General features: G+C 37.1%; 1 long non-coding RNA gene across 1 annotated transcript; it reads left to right on the top strand.

Annotated features, from left to right (window-relative positions):
- The first annotated feature begins 13,978 nt into the window (after positions 1-13,978).
- On the top strand, positions 13,979-14,981 carry LOC110713224. The gene is made up of 3 exons (XR_002509821.1): positions 13,979-14,112; positions 14,539-14,662; positions 14,820-14,981. It is a non-coding gene; the product is annotated as an uncharacterized LOC110713224 (long non-coding RNA).
- Positions 14,982-17,186: the final 2,205 nt, after the last annotated feature.

The following is a 17,186-nucleotide window of genomic DNA, read 5'->3' as shown; positions in this document are numbered from 1 at the left end:
TTGGCTTTGGTGAGGTGTCGTGCACCCAGTCGGACAAATTAATCTACCCATCCAACTAGGGAAGAAGGGAAAAGGGGTATGATCGTCCGGTTATTGGTGGTTAAAGAGTTGACCTCCTATAACATCATTCTTAGCCGACCCACTCTGAACGAGTGTAAGGTCGTCATCATCCCAGCTCTCATGATGCTCAAGTATGAAAAAGATGATAGCTCTGTTGGCTCCCTCAATGGAGATTAGAAGACGGCATGAGAGTGTTATCTCTTAGACGTCAAACCAACGGGTGCTGCAGCCGGTCATCCGAAGGAGAAAATAGACCATGAAGATGTCAAGGACCCTGATTCACCCCCTCTAGCAGCCGCAAAGAAAAGAAAAATTGATCACCTGGTGGAGGTGAAGAAGGAGTTAAATAGCAATCACTGACCGGGGAACGGTCAAATGAACTCCGTCCCTAGCCAGCTGGTGAGCACATTGATATTCCTCTAGACGAAATTCGTCTAGAGCAAACTGTTAAGGTGGGGACGACTGCCTTTCAAAGGTTGGGATTAGACTTGCACCTCTGCTAAAATAATTCAAAGACATATTTGCCTTTGAAGTGGAAGAGATGCCAAGCATTAGCCCGGATATTGTTGTCCATAAACTCGTCGTTGATCCAAAAGAGAAGCCCATCCGGAAAAAGAAAAATAATCACGGCAAGGAGAGAAGTTAAGCGGCAGCAATCGAGGTCAAAAAGTTGTTAGACGCCAGGTTGATTCGGCCATGTAACTTCCCTGATTGGGTTGCAATTGTGGTGCTTGTAAAGAAGTCGAATGGTACTTTGCGCATGTGTGTTGACTACATTGACTTGAAACCGGCATGTCCAAAGGATAATTATCCGCTTCCAAAGATTGAGATCCTGGTAAAATCTACAACCGGGCATGCTTTGATAAGTTTCATGGATGCCTACCGGACTTTTACCAGATACACCTGTGTAAAAAGGATCAAGATAAGACGGCCTTCGTCACTGATCAAGGGTTATTATGTTATACGATGATGCCATATGGCTTGAAAGATGCCCCGGCTACTTTCCAACGGATGATTAATAAAGTCTTCATTAATATGATTGTAAGGAATGTAGAGGCTTATATTGATGACATGATAGTTAAATCCAAGCTACACACGGATCACCTTGCTGATCTCCGAGAAACACTCACCACACTCAAGCAGCATAAGGGCATGTTAAATCCCAAAAAGTGAGTTCTTGGTGTTGAGTCTGGGAAGTTTCTTGGATTCCTTAACGATCAATGGGGGATAGAGGAAAACCCCGATAAGATACTGGTGGTGATTGACATGAAGTCACCCCGCACAGTCAAGGAAGCTCAGAGGCTTACCGGTTGCTTGGCTACGCTTGAAAGATTCTTCAACTGGTCAGGTGAAAAATGTCTTTACTTCTTCCAAGCAATCAGGAAGAAGACTAGATTTGAATGGGGAGATGATGCTGAGGCAACCTTTCAGAAATTGAAATAACATTTACACTCCTTGTCAAGGCTTGTTAGCCCTCTACCAAAGGAGAAGTTTTACATGTAACTAGCCGTGTTAGATCATGCCCTCAGTGTCGTTCTCTGATGAGTGTCATTTATAACACTCATTTATTCTCTTTTAGGATGATTTTAGATTGCTTTATGTAGCTCTTTTCTTTCCTTTTTCCTTAGTTTTGCTCTTTATTTCTTTAGTTTGCACTTTACTTAGTTGATATTCCATTTTCATGAATTTCATGTTTTTTCTTGTCTTTTTCCTATTTATTTGTTTGTTTTCTTTCATTTTTCAGGTTAAGGTCGTTATCCAATGATTCCCGAGACCCATTCCCATTAGGATGCCTAGTGTTCTCCATTTCAAGCTCAATCATAGAGAAGTGCAAGTTCCATTTGACTTTAGGCCGTGCATTCAAGCTGTGGGGGCACGAATTCTCATGTTGAACCCCCCATCAAGGTGATTTTAGGTCTGCCATGTCACCCATGTTTATCAAGAGCATCGAGTGGAGCGCACGAGGAGCATCAAAATGATAGTGAAGGGGGCTGCACTGTTCCCAAGCGCGGGCGCGCGCGACTATGGTGCGGCCATGCAGCCTTGTGGCACTGGCGCGGGTGCGCCACCTGCTCTCCTTGTTCCGTACCCACTTTTGTGTGGCCGCGCACACTCTTGAAGAAGGTCGTTCCTATACGGGTCTATTTTGGACGACATAACTAATTTATCATTGTTTGTTTTACTATATATAGACTTTTCTTCTAATTTTAGAGAAAGGATGATTAAAGATAGTTTTTAGATCAAATTTTAGAGAGAGAAATTTATGGTTGATGATTGATGATTGATGATTCTAAGCACTTTTCCTTTTGATTTGAAGCAATTTTGTAAGGGTTTCTTTTTCTTTAATGCAATCTTTAGTTGTTTGATTTCAATTGTTTGTGTATTGTTTAAATTTGTTTATTAGTTGATTGAAGTTGTTTGATTGAAATGATGATGATGAATGTGTTGGTTAGCTTAGTTTTTGTTCTGATTTCTTCAATGGATTGTGAGTAGTTTACTTTCTAGGGTGATGGTGAAGCATATATGTGTGATGGATCAATACTAATTGGGGGAAATTGATTGATGTAATATTGTGATTCAATTAATTATTTGATTATGTGCAATTGATTTGTGGCTTGCATTTGTCGATTGAGTTGGTTTGTGGATTTCCTAGCTAGAGTCTCTCATAGTTGCGCTAGTTACACCTCTAGGAGAATAGCATAACACACTCTTTTGATTGCATCGTCGATTTTCCCTCGCAATACTTGACTTAATCAATCTGAATCCCAAGTAGTTTGTATCCATTGCATGTACATGTGGTACCTAATCCCTAGTGCTTGATATATTGATTTACTTTATGTTTGCGTTGTTTGTTTAGTTAAATATAGACATCCTACATTCCCATTTACGTTCGAGATGGCTTAACTTTAGCAATAGTTAACTTCCCCCATTCCCTTGGGTTCGACCCTTGACTTGCCTCTATACTAGTATATAGGTTTGTTAAGTGTTTACAAATTTAGTTTTGACCGTGGGAGGATTAGTTTCAATGACCTAGTCGCAATCCGCGTCATTCTACTCGCTGAGAGAGACGGTATTCAGCTCAAGGTCTATTTCATTAGCCATGTTCTCAAAAATGCTGAACTTCAGTACCCCATGGTTGAAAAGTTTGGCCTTTCTCTTTACATGGTTGTTTAGAATCTGAAGCCTTACTTCTTGGCACATCCGGTGGTGATCTATATAGATCCACCCCTTAAGCGGCCAGTGACAACCTTGGAGTCATCTGGCAGAATGCTCAAATGGACTATTGAAATGCAAAGCCTTAAAATCACCTATGAACCAAGGAATTCAGTGAAGGGTCAAGCGTTTTCTAACTTCATTGTCGAAATGACCTTGATTAGGTTTGGAAGGTGTATGTAGACGGGGGCTCTACTATGCACGGCTGTGGTGCAGGAATAATCTGTCAATCTTTGGAATTGGATAAATATGAATATGCACTACAGTTCAAGTTCCAGGCCTCAAATAATGAGGCAGAATATGAAGCCCTGCTTGTTGGCATCCGCATGTGCAAAGCGGCAGGGGCAACAAAAGTGGACGCCTGCTCAAATTCTCAATTGGTCATTAGCCAATACCATGGTGAATATGAAGCCACCCATCCGGCTATGATCAAATAATTGTAGGCAGTTAAAGCAAAGGCTGGGACACTTGAAGAATTTTATCTAAGTCAAGTGCCTAGGTCCGAAACAACCAGGCGGATGCTCTGTTAAAATCGGCATCCTCCGCCTGATAGCAATCCATAGCCCAGTCGAGTTTGCCATTAATCTTCACAACCATTGACTTGCTATTGCTTTGTTTGTTTAGTTTCTTTATTTTCATAAATACTTGTTGATCCCCGTTCCTAGTGCTTTGTTTGTTTGGTTTCTTTATTTGGTAGTTGGTTAATGTTCTCTCTTTTATCCTTAGACTTTGACCTAGCTTAGGCGCATAATTGAGAGCGCTTGAACATTACCGTTCCTTTTTTTTGACCCTTGAATTGCCTCTATACTAATATTTAAGTTGGTTAAGTGTTTATAAATTTAGTTTGACCGAGGGAGGATTAGTTTCAACAACCTAGTTCACCCCTCGTCAAAATGTCGTCGTTGCCGGGGAATGGTGTCTGTGTTTGAGTGTTTTTGATTGCTTGAGTCTAGGTCTTCGTATATACTTTTCTTTTATTTGATTTTTGTTTGTTTTGTATAAAAATGAGAAATACCTTGTTTCCTCAATTTGAGAATGAGCCATTTTGGGTGTATTTTAATAGACTAGAGAACTTAATTAGTTACCATGGTTATAAACTTTGGGTGGCTGGTGGGATTTGTTATCATAATTTGACTAAGAAAAATAGAGACATTGTTGAAAGCATGTTTAATGGGAGATTTTGGGCATTGTCAATCGATGATGCTTGGGACTTTTATGTATGGTTTGCTAGAGATAGTTATGATCGTGACCATGGTTATTCAAATGCTTCTATTGATGAGTGTTATGGTCCATGTTCCATGAATAATGAATCTTGCATGCCTTCTTGTGCCACTATTCCCCATTTTGTAGATGCCACTCATATCTCTAATGTTGATTCTCGCATGGTTGCACATAATTCTTTCCCCCATGATGCTCCTCGATGCTCTTCTTCTTTCCAATATTTAAGGTCTAGCTTTGAGTCTCCTCATAATCAAATTCGTGGCTCATTAAGAGAATTAGAGATGAAATATAATTTGGAACCAATTGAGATGAGAATTTTAGAGATTATGAGAAGCCAAATGGAATTGGTGAAAATGTTGGAAGAGAGTAATGAGGGTGTTCTTAGGAAGGCTGAGGAGATGGAGAGTCAATTGTCATCATTGTTGAATGTAAATGAAGTTTCAACCACTTTGGTAGATATGGAAGATGATGATGATGATTGTTTTGAGAGCCCCAAGGTGTGCGAGGAGGATGTCAGAGTAGCCCCAAGCACCCTGGGGACTACGAAAGGCAGATAAGAGTATCCCCAAGCCTGAAATCGAGAAAAGATAAGCCTTAAGGAAAAAAAGAAAGTAATAACCGGAAAAGCTTAAAATACGTACCTCAAGGATACGAACATGCCATGTAAGCGAGATCCGAGGCACCTCAGTAGCTGTCGCGGAATCCATGACCCAGGTCGCCTTGCCCACAAGGTCGCGCAATCTCTCGTCTGACCCCCTAACTAGCTCTATAACTGCAGGCTCGCCTCTGAAAGGAAAACCCGTAATCACATAGAAATCGAAAGGGGTAACCGTCATCTCTCCCCATGGAAAGTGGAAAGTGTTGGTGGAATCCCACCAAAACTCAAACAATCCACGGCGGAAAGCTGACGATGCAGACTGGCTCGATATATCTCGAGGAGCTGCCAGCTGGGAGTCAATCCCAGAAAGTGCTACAATCTCCTTTGTCACCTCGGGAAAACGCTCAAAACGGGCTCCCAGGTCACCAGAGCCGTACAAACGCATGCCAGGCTCACCCTAAAAATAAAAAAACGATTATGGTTTAAAAAGGAGAAGAAATTAAGGAAAAGAAAAGAGACGAAGGCTTGGAAAACTCATGATACCGCGCCACCCTCGGATCGAAACGTGGTGGTCTGGGTCCCACTTAAGGACCCTTGGGTCCCAGTTGGGAGGAGCCTCCCAAACCACCTCCTCCTTGTGACATCGATCGACTGCCACGCGTCGCTCTTAAACCTCCTCTCGAGGATGGGTTACCCTCTTCCGAGGGCGAACCGCCTCGTCCGGACCAACAAGAACCTCCTCAGCATCGACAAACCGAGGAGAGTCCATGCTACGACGGATAAAACTTCTTTAATTAGTTTATTTCATTTCCTAAACTAAACTAATATACGTATTCTAAACCCATTTCGGTAACATTACGGCTACCGATATGGCAAAACACAAAAATCGAATGCCATCCATACTTAGGGGCTACGATACCTGCAATAAACTCAGTAAATGGGGGCTTTTAACACCCATAAAACCATCCTATACCAGTTTCAACTAAGCGTTCAAGGGATTATATTCTAAAATCTCAAATAATAGACTAATTATAGACGAATAACAGGAATATAAACATGATTATCATCTACCAAACAATTTTGGAGTTCGAATATGGTGAAAATAGGCTAAGTATACACTTCGCGCCATTTTTTCGGATTCAAAATTTTCAAAATTTTAATTATTAAAGAAAAACTAGTTCCAATACTACAATTGTTGCATAATTAACAAGTATAACCAAAATGGGCAAACAAAATAACAGAAAATCAAGCAAAAATTCGAAAAAAGAAGCAAGAACGAACTTGAAACAAGAAATGCTCATACAAGGTTCAATACTTAACCATTTTTCGTGAAATTTGATGCAAAACACTCCATAAACATAACATAACAACATAGAGAAAACAAATTCATGAAAAATTAGTCGAATCGAAAACCCCCAAATTCGAAATTTGGGGTTTAACGATTCGAAAATCGTTCGAATTCAGCCAAAAAAGAGTAAATTTTAGAAAAAAAACTTACATTGGATTATGGAAAATATGAATTGAGAATGAGATTAGCTTCCTTTAGCTTCAGAAATTGCAAAAAACCGAGCTTTTAGATAGAGAAAGAGTAAAAAAATGGCTGAAGAAGGAGAAAAATGGTGAAATGAAAAATCGCGTCTTTGATTTTCATTTTACTTACAAAAATGTCGCGTGCAACTTTAGATGTTGTGCGTGATATACCAGCGCAACTCAGAAAGATGTGTGCGCCTGGCCAGCGCGATCCACTGAGTTGCGCACGGATACAGGTCACCAAAAGACCGGGATTTTGATTTTGATCCGTTTGATCATTTTTTTTAACGGTTTTTGCTTGTTATTAGACGTAATGGCTTGCAAATTATCAACGTCTTTTTAATTGCTTTGCATATTGTAGTTTATTTTCTTTTTTGTTAGTTTTTTTGCATCATATTGCATGCACACCGTGCTTTGTGCCTTCCCCAAGCATACGTTTTGAAAGTTTTTCGTAAGAGTGCCTTAAGTCGTTCTGTGGTGGTTCTTTACGTAAGAGCACCCATAAACAAGTTTGTCCTTTTACAGTAATGACGTTATAAATGTCCGGGTTTTCTTCTTTTTCACGTTTGAAGCAAAAAGGAAGGCGTTTTCATGCAGCATAAAAATGCAAATGGCGTATCATACGGCGCAAAATTGTACGGCGTAGGTGTTGCGTAAAATTTCACTCAGCTCAAGCTTTGCGAGATCTAACTCTTGGAACTAATAGGTAGAGAATTACTATAGGAGTTAGCTCAACGAGTTGACAGGCACGCCGAACCTTCAGGAACATGCACTTCTTGAATTGGAGCAAATACGGTAGTTAGTGCGCTTACTAACTTACCGGATAGTTAGGGTGTCGAATCTACCCCCTGTATAAACAAGTGACGAGACGATGTCGCGCTTAAGTAGTCACGTGCCCCCAGTCCTAAGACACGTGTACTCATCTTGAGGACAATACTGATGAGAGAGTTGCTGAATTTCTTCCCTCTCACTGAATTTTGATATATGCATCCAGTCCCGAGACATGTATTTTTATCTTGTGGACGTCCGGCTCGAATACCGGACCCGGCTCGAATACCAGACCTGGCTCAAATACCGGACCTTTACGGCTCGAATACCAAAAACCCCTTTTTCATCTTTTACTTTGTTAAAATCAGGCTAAAGTTTCAATGACATATCGAGGGACTTTAGACCAATAATGACACGATTGAGAGGAAATCCTCCCCTTTTATTCTTTTAAAACCGATCTCTTCTCATGACCTGACATCACCCAGAATACTTTTACTTGTAAGAGCGTTCTATAATTGCAAAGGATCAATCTAGATTGTTTAGCGCGCTAAGACTAGGAAGGACTTTTTCTAGCCTTAATAACTACTTGTTTTAAACACTTAGCGAACCAAGGATTGTTTCGACATCCTTAAACATTACGGAAAGATTTTCTATCCTTGGAGAACTTTGCAGAATGAGTCTCGAATTTATTTTCTAGCTACTTTGAACATCGTCTATTCTAGACTCGATCAATGTGGGGGCTAACTGTAGACATCTACTTTTGGCCTCCTATCCCGACAGAAATTGCAATGACAATAAATAAAGCCATCTTTGTGTTAGATCAAAGTGAAAAATATTTATGGATCCCTGGTTAAGCCAAAAAACACAAAAGACCAGCCCAAATTAAAGAAAAGCCAAAATAAAGGTCCAATTAACTAAACCCGATCATAATTAGGCTTAAGCCCGTGCTTAAACCCTAACAATGACGGATTTAGGAGTGCCTGGGTTAAAAATTAGTGGTGTCGCAGAAAAAGCCGCGCGCATCTCACAAAGTCGCACTGGGCTGCAGCGCGCAACTAATTCAGTTGCGCGCGACACCCAGCGCAACTTTCAGAGTTGCGCTATGGAAGATTTGTAATTATTCGGAAATTAGACAAAAAATATAAAATCGAATCTTAACATAACGCCGCGCGCAAGACAAAAAGTCGCGCTACACATGGCATCGCAACTCTATAACTTGCGCTAGGATGCCGCGCGCAACTTCATCTGGTCCACGCGACACATGCTGTGGCTGAAAGCTCGAAACCTTAAACCTAATCCTTCTCTATAAATACGAGCTTAAACCGAGGCTTCAACAGAAAAAAATTAACCTAAAACTCTTGCGAAATAACTTGTGAACTTGTGCAACCTAGCCCTCTTGTCTTAAACACTCACCCTTTCGATACTTTGTTACTACGGTGTAGGTACCCCAACAAAAAGGTGTCCATAAGTAACGGAGCTATAGAAAAGAGAAGTGGTGAATTCCCGAGCACTTAGTTAAATCACCTTTATTTTTCTTGTTTAAAAGGACTTTAATTAATTAATTAGTGTTGTTTGATCACTTTTAAAATAATTAATTAATCAATTCCACATAGTATCTTGCATTAAATAAAGACTAGAATTGAATTAAATAATTGTTGGTTGATCACTTAAGCCAAGGCGAATCTTGTTTATTTATTGTTCTTTCACGAATATTATTAAATAAGAATAACGACTTTTGAAATGTAATTCCTACGTGAATTAATGCTTGTAAATAAAATCAACTACCATAGTTTTAGGTATAGCGTTACATATATTGTTTGGTGATGAAATTATGAAAAAGGAAGAGCTAGTAGAGGCCGTACTAGGGCTAGGATAACGATTCCCCTCTAAAAGGAACGTTATCTTAGTACCCTCGCTCCCGAACTCATTTCTGGTTTATAGTCCAATTTGGGCATGGGTAAACTTATGATTTGTGATAATTACTCCATGAAATCCACATGGAAGAAAGGCATGAACGAGGTTTATGAGTTTTTCCTAAAACCATTGGCGACTCCTACTTGTTTCTTATAAAAAAGCGTGATGTTAGAATCAATTCTAATTCAAGGTCCCCTAAACAGTCAGGAATTCAAATCCTACTACACCTTAACAAGTGTAAAGTCCTAGGCTATTAAGTGGCCAAGGGCATTTAAGGAGAGTACCCCTTACGATGGGATCACCCTCCTTACACTTTGTATATGCTTTTTCATGTTCTATATCTTGAAAAACTCTAAAATGATTTTTGTTTCTATCAAGGAAAATTTGCAATGTATCTTTTTTTTTTTTGTTTTTGCTTTGTACATAATACTTGTAGACTTGTATAGTTGAATGCTTTTCTTCTTAAATGGTAATGGTGTGTATGGTTTGAGAGTATGTTTGGTTGATTCTAGGATAAAGTATGCTAAGTTAGTCGATTAGAACTATTGGGACCTTGAAGCCAGATTCTATTGTTTTTAAAAAATTACAATTGCTCCCTTTAGGTGAATTTGAAGCTAATAGTGAGTTTTTGCTACAACCTTGTGAGATTTCATGATTTTCAAGTCTTCTTCAATTACTTGCATGAGCGGCATAGATCCTTGACTATTGCGGACCTAATCTTGAATCTTGACTCATAATTCTCAAACACGAGACCGAACCGTTTAGAAAGGACAAAGGCATCTTTTTGGGGTGGTAATTTTTCTTTTTCTAGGTTAATCTTCTTTATTTTTAGTTCATTTGGTTTACATTTGCCTTCTTGCTAACCATTTGAGCCTTTTCCTTTCTTTTCAAGCCACATATTTAGAACTTTTAGCCTTTTGTTTCTTTTTGTTCCATTTTTTGTTTTTGTGAAGCAAATGATCATGTTCTTGGAAGTTTGTGGTATATAAGTATGGATATTGGTTCCTTTTGTAAGCAAGCTTGTGTTTTGTGTATATTTTGTGAATAATGGGAAATGAATGATGGAAAAAGCCGTTCAAAGTTAAAAAAAGGCAAGGACATAATAAATGCAAAGTTGTAAAGGACGTCCATAGTTAAAAGAGGCGAGGAAAATTGCTTTGAAAATATGAAAACAACAAAAAAAAAAGTGAAAATGAGAAAAATTCAAAAAATATTTTAATCTAAATTATTCTCCCTTTCTAAGCATTGAGGACAATGCTTCATTAAAGCTAGGGGGAGAAGCGTTTACGTTTTTTGTATATATGTTTGTGAGTACAACTTTGAATAAGCTTGGGGGTGTTAGTTTGTTTTTGTTTGGTGACTACTTGATTGTGATTCTATGAAAGACGCCTTCTTTGCTTCACTATTAGGGATACCACCAAATTTTTAAAATTTTTAGCCTACCCTCACCCTTTTTGCCTTTACGTTACAACCATTTGGAAAGACCTTTTGACCTAGAGGTTGAGTCACATATAGAGGGAGGGTATTATGAGTTAAATCCTAAGGAGAGGGGATGAAAAGTCAAGATGTCGAGAAACCTCAAATCTATTTGTTTTTCCGGTTCCTTCGAGGAACTATAGAGACGCTTACTAAAGGTAGATTTGAAGCTAATTGGGAGAATGTGCTAAAATGTTTTGAAATGAAAGTGAATTGCGTTCCATTAGTTCTCTATGCTTAGCATGACCTATGTTTCAATCAAACTTAGATATCTTAAAACGTGCACTCCCTTACTTGTATAGAAAGATTTGCATTCATTTATGTTTGTACATTTGGAAAATTCCTTTCATGAACATTTGTTTTCTTTTCTTGTATTTTGGTTTCTTCTTCATGCTTTTCCTTGTTTGTATTATTACGAGAGTTAAAGGTTAATCTCTTAGGAAACCTTTACGAGAGCATTAGTCGTCCTCTAGGGCGATCTAGGGGTTTAAATGGTTTGTCTTTAGTTGGTAAAATTGATCGTGATTCCTGCGAAAGGGAGTTAGTGTATATTCTTGTCTCTTCTTTTTATTTTTATTTTTTTAATAAGCTCATCATTTCTCCACTACAACAAATTGACTCTTGTGCCACGAATTATGCCACGGGGATACAAAATTCGTGGCATAAATTGAGCTTGCCACGGAAAAATATAGTTAAGCTAGAAACTTAAAACTCCATTGAAATATTATGCCACGAGAGAAAAATATTCGTGGCAAATTGAAACTTGTGCCACGACTATAAATTTTTTCCTGTGGTAAATAAACACTTATGCCACGATGATTATATTTCCGTGCTAAACTTACACTTATGCTACGACTAATCTTATTTATGCTGCAAAATATAACACTTTCACCAAGGATAATTTTTTCACCGTGACATTGAAATCATATTTGTGCCATGTTAAAATTAATTTTTGTAGCATGCATACATATATTAACATAAACCAATAATATTCATTTTAAGGAAAGACTAATGTTCTCAATAATTTAATGAAATTATTATATGCACAATTAAATTTAATCACAAGATACATATTATCTATAAATATTCTATAAAATGACATACAATGATTACAATTAATAGTATTTTTAATCAATTTATAAGTATATTAGAATTGATGAGTATGTAAAATGGTAAATTATACGTACAATTAAAATTGATGAATTTTGTTGTTTTCGGCAAAATATAATATGAAATATGATTATTTATTTACTACTATAATTGTAAAATATTTTTCCATGATTTCAAATAATTTATTCCAGATTAACATGAACATTAACTTATACGAAGTACAAACTACAAAGTATTGAATTCTAATTGTAAAAAATAATTAAAATGGACATTTGTTCATTATATTGATTTTTTATATGAAGTATAATGTACATACTATTTGACCTTATTTTGTGTAAAAAAAACTTATATCCTAAAATTACATACGGAGCTCAAACTAGTTGTATAAAAGTATAACTATTCAAAAAAAAAAAAGTATAACAGAAAAAAAAAAGTACAACTACTTGTTTCCATAATAAAAGGAAAAAATTAAATTCAAAAACCTTGTTTCCAGAAAGTTAGAAACCGTTCGAACGATCCCTGATTCCCAATTCAACCAACGCTCGCACAATAAGATCAATTCTTCGACAAAATTTCAAAATTAGATTAGTTAAACATGAATTAATTCTTCGTTTTTCTTATATCTAGGGTTTTAATTAATGTATCAATGTTGATTGTAGTTGCTATACTTAAATAGAGTTGTTTTCAGCAATTTCCATTTTATTTTTGCGATCTTATGCTTCAACATCGTATGGTAGCTTCATCCCCAAATTCGTGTTGTTTAATATTAATAATTTTGTACTCTATGTTAGCGTAATTCGATTTTGCCAAATAATAATTACTTCGATTAAATTTTTGTGTAGAATCTTTTTAATCTTCTGATTATTGTTTGCATGTGCTGCTATTTTTTGGCTAAATAATTAATAGTGAAGACTCTATTTTAATTAATTACGAGTGTCAAATTGTTTTCTAGACTTTATGGTTATTCTGTCAAATTTGTGACTGAATTCTTTAGTTTTCTCATATATATTAACTATGTGTAAATTTGATTAACTATATAATTTGTTAGTCTTTTCATTCTAATAGATAGGCTAAGGAAGCCAGTGTGCAGGGACGGGATCAGGAAGGGAGGGGAACAATATGCAGATAGGGTAAGAAGTAAGAGTGCAAGCAGGTAAGGGGTGTGTGTTAAAACGGGGAGAGTGCATGTGTGTTGCTAGGGAAGGGGGCAGTGTGTAGGGATGGGGATAGTCAGGGATGGGATTAGAGTGCAGGTTGGGGATAAGTTAAGTGTGCAAGCAGGGGAATGGTGTGTAAGCAGGGATAGGGCAGGTGTGCCACAAGGTGAGGGGGTAGTGATCAAGTAAGGGGGCAGGTGAGGAGGGGAGTAATGCGCAGGCAGGGAATGAGGTAGTGTGCAGGCAGGGTAGGGGGGCAGGTGTGTAGGGGGAGAGGGAAGGTTTGCACTCAGGAAGAGGGAGGTTGGTTGTAAAAATTAGGTTGGATATTTAACTTCTTTTTAAAAGGGGTGGTGTCTTTGTTGTTTCATTTGTATTATTTGACTATTTGTATTAGTTGATTCATTTGGGTCATTTTAGTTGACTTTGCTTATAAGACATAATGCTATTGATCAAAATTCAGAAGTATGATCAAATTGTGCCTCTCTCACAAAAATTCTACCAGCTGATTCAAACTTTGAGCATACCTTGTATAGCTGCAATGCTGCTTATGATAGGTGCAATGTTGTATAGTTTTTTATTTATTTATTTATTTTTTATTCTATGTTTATAATTTCCATGGTATTGCATTAATGAGCTAAGTTGGCTTGATAAATACTGCTATGCTTAATTGCTATGTACATAAAGGGCCGGGGAATGCTCATTGTCTAAAGTGACTAACCATGATTGAGGAAATGTTGCTGGAATTTAGTGGATTAGCTAAGGATTTTATTAATTGATGATAACGTGGCTAGAATATGCAATCAGTTGTATCACTAGTATAATGTAACTAGTTTTAATTTATCCTTTCATTAAGTATTCATTGTTCTAATTTGGAACTTGTGATACTCTAACTGACATTAGTTAAGAGAATCATAATTTATGGTGGTTGCTGCATAATGCATACCAGTTTTAATATTTGACTGCCCTGTGGACTCATTCTGTTTATTAGATGGTTCAAAGTCTGGTTATGGGCGAAGAGCTTAATTGCATGAAGGACAGTGGGATGACATCCATGTTATTGAGGTATGTCTACAGACTATTGATCTTCTACTCATTAACTACTCCCTCCCTCCCCAAAAGTTCGACCCTTATGGCCAAATTTTAGTCCCAAAGTGATCATGCCATTTGCATTAAAATATTCATCAATTTGCAACAGTATTTGTGCAAAATTACCTTCCCATATAAAATTTTGTTTTTCAATGTATTTTTATTACTTTCTCTCTCTTTTTTTTAAACCCCATGTAAATTTAACTTTTCAATATAATTTTACTTCATTTTATTTAACTTTCTTAATACCCACGAAATCAACACAAAAGGGTCGTTCTTTCGGAGACGGAGGGAGTACAATTCTATGCAACCTCATTTTGTTTTAACATTTTTCTTATCCCTTAGATGTTTCTCGATGTCATTTTACTCATCAAGCACCAAATTATTTCAATGATAATATAGGTGCGACCTTAGGACGAAGGAACTGCAACGTACTGTTTAATCAACACTGTCATGCTATCTTTGACTACAAATAGTGACTCCTGCGTGCGGGACATTTAGATTATCTAGATCTATTAGAAGACAAGTACGTGTTCTGCACTCAAAAACTGTGACCATTCTAAACTCAACTTTACAATGTGTTTCCCTTTGATAACTGGGGCAACTACTAGAATACCACATAATTTTCACTTGCTTAAACCCTTTTCCTAGGTTTGTACGTAAGTTTTCTTTTCATGGTGTAGATGAGTATGCAACTGTCAGTGGCTAAAGGTCATCCTTGTGACATGGGAAAAATTATTGAAGAATTGGAAGGCAAGCTACGAAACTCACTAGGTCAGGTACTATGCATGACTGAAAATTTTATGCTTTTGATAGTTTATTGGACATGCCAGTTCGATGCACACACTCCATACCTAGACGGGATTCTCTATGTAAATATGTTTGAAGTGAGCAGCTTTATACTTATGCATATGTTTGGACTGTTTTTAACTGGAGACCTTGCAGACTAGGTGGTGGACTAGGGAATGACTAGAGTTAGAGGTATTTTATGAGCAATTTGGGGTAGGAGGACGTTAGGGTTGATCAGAATCTGTTTCACCTGTCAAGTGCATTTTCAACTTTCATCTTCTATATTTATCGAAATGAAGTGTATGCTTAACTGCTTAAGAGGGTCAAAGTTGCTAGAATCAAAGGGCTCATTAGGAATGATTTTCATGCGCTGCTTTATTAGACAAGTTTGATGCACAATCTGTACTTGAAAAGCTTTGATGCATATTATATGTGTTTATTTTATCAGTTTGTGGTGTACTTCACATTGTTCAGTTTCCTATTTTTTAGTCAAATGTGGCATTTCTTTCTTATGCAATGTTCATTAAAGTTGGGTTATGTTGGTTAAATTCTTTATAAAAATTATAATATATAGTTTATTTTATTAGGCTTATATAATAATTTTTGTAACTAATTCTTTTTTATTTTTCGTTCTTGTAGGTAAAAAGGAAACTGCAAAGCACAAGTTTTACTACTATTTATTTTTATCAAATTACATATAATGTAAATATTTTTATTTTACTTCAGTAAAAGGATATGAGGGCATAACTCTTTTTTTTTCCCTGTTTTCGTGCGTGTAAGTGAATAGTACTGAATCTTACTAATTTCGGATATATATTTGTTTGTATGGATATTAAACATCCTCCAAATTTATTATGTGTTACGAAATTTATATATTGATCTCAAAAAATATCAAATTTGACTTATTTAACCTATATCTGACATTTAAATTTTTTGGCCACATGAGGCGCGACAAAGATCGGCTATACAAGGTCAGTTATATTTTGTGGCAAACAAGCATATTAGCAACGGTAATATCTGTGGTTAGCAAGTTTATTAGCCACATTATAATTTTGTAGCAAATTAGTTAGCCTCGTGAGTATCTTTTGCCACGTGAATACCCGTGGCATAAATTTCAAAATTAGCCTCGACATCCTTTTTCCCATGGCAAATTTCTTGCCTCGGCCTCTTGTGCCTCGAGAGTAAATTTCATAATTCCCGTGGCTAAACTGCATAGCCACGGGAATTTTAAACTTGTGCCACGATTTCTCTCGTGGCATAAAAGTCGATTTGTTGTAGTGCTCCCTTGGTTATATTTTGCTCGAGGACGAGCAAAAGGTAAGCTTGGGGGAATTTGATGGGTGTCATAAATGACACCCATTTGATGAGCATTTAGTTTGTTTTTACTTTCTTTTCATAGCTTTCTTTCTTAATAAATGTTTAGTTTTATGCATTTGCTCTTGGTTTTACCTTACCGCTCTTATTTTATAGCTTTTGTGCATTCTGTTGGTTTTTCTACTCTTTTCTCCTTTACTTGTTTTATCTTCATGGTTATAGGTTTTGTACGAGTTCCGGTGTAGACACCCATTTGTGTCTCCCCAAAACCAAACCTAGTGATGAACACCTTTCTCGTCGAATCATAATCGAATGAAGTGAAAGTGTGGAAACTTTAGTGTTGCGGATAGTTTTAATTTCTTTTTTTCTTCTCTCTGTTTTTGAAAACTTAATTTTAAGAAAATAGCCAATCCAATTTAATTCGTCCATGATATGAGTCCAATAGTAGTGTAATTGGATGGGGCTTGACAAGAGGTTTTCAACGATATAGTATAAGCCCAATTCCGATGAATATTGAGGAAGTTATGGCCAATTTACTAAACTGGGCCCGTTTTGAGCCTTATATGCGGCCCAATGATATAAAGGGGGACCTAATATAGAATTATCATTCCTAATGCAATTAGGAATGGTTTTAGTCTTCTAGATTCTTCTAGAAGATTCTTTTCATTCCTAATTAAATTAGCATTGATAATCAAAGAGCATTTTTGAGGGAAATACAATTTTATCCTCCTGTACGACAATTTTTATTTGATTTTAAGAAAACGCGTGATTTTTCAGATCAGCGCTAAACGCCAGCTGTAGCGCTTGGCGCCTGGCGCCAATAGCCAGCGTTGGCGATGATCAGGTTTTACGTGCGCCAGAACTCTGTTTTGATATTTTATCTTTTGGCTGATTTTCTTTGTAAATAACGTCGTAAAAACTCCGTTTTAATTCACCAACTCTAATCA

Source organism: Chenopodium quinoa, unplaced genomic scaffold (genome assembly GCF_001683475.1).
Source record: "Chenopodium quinoa cultivar QQ74 unplaced genomic scaffold, ASM168347v1, whole genome shotgun sequence".
Classification (NCBI taxonomy): Eukaryota; Viridiplantae; Streptophyta; class Magnoliopsida; order Caryophyllales; family Amaranthaceae; genus Chenopodium; species Chenopodium quinoa.
Note: the sequence above shows the minus strand (reverse complement) of the source record. Positions and strands in the feature narration are given on the sequence as shown.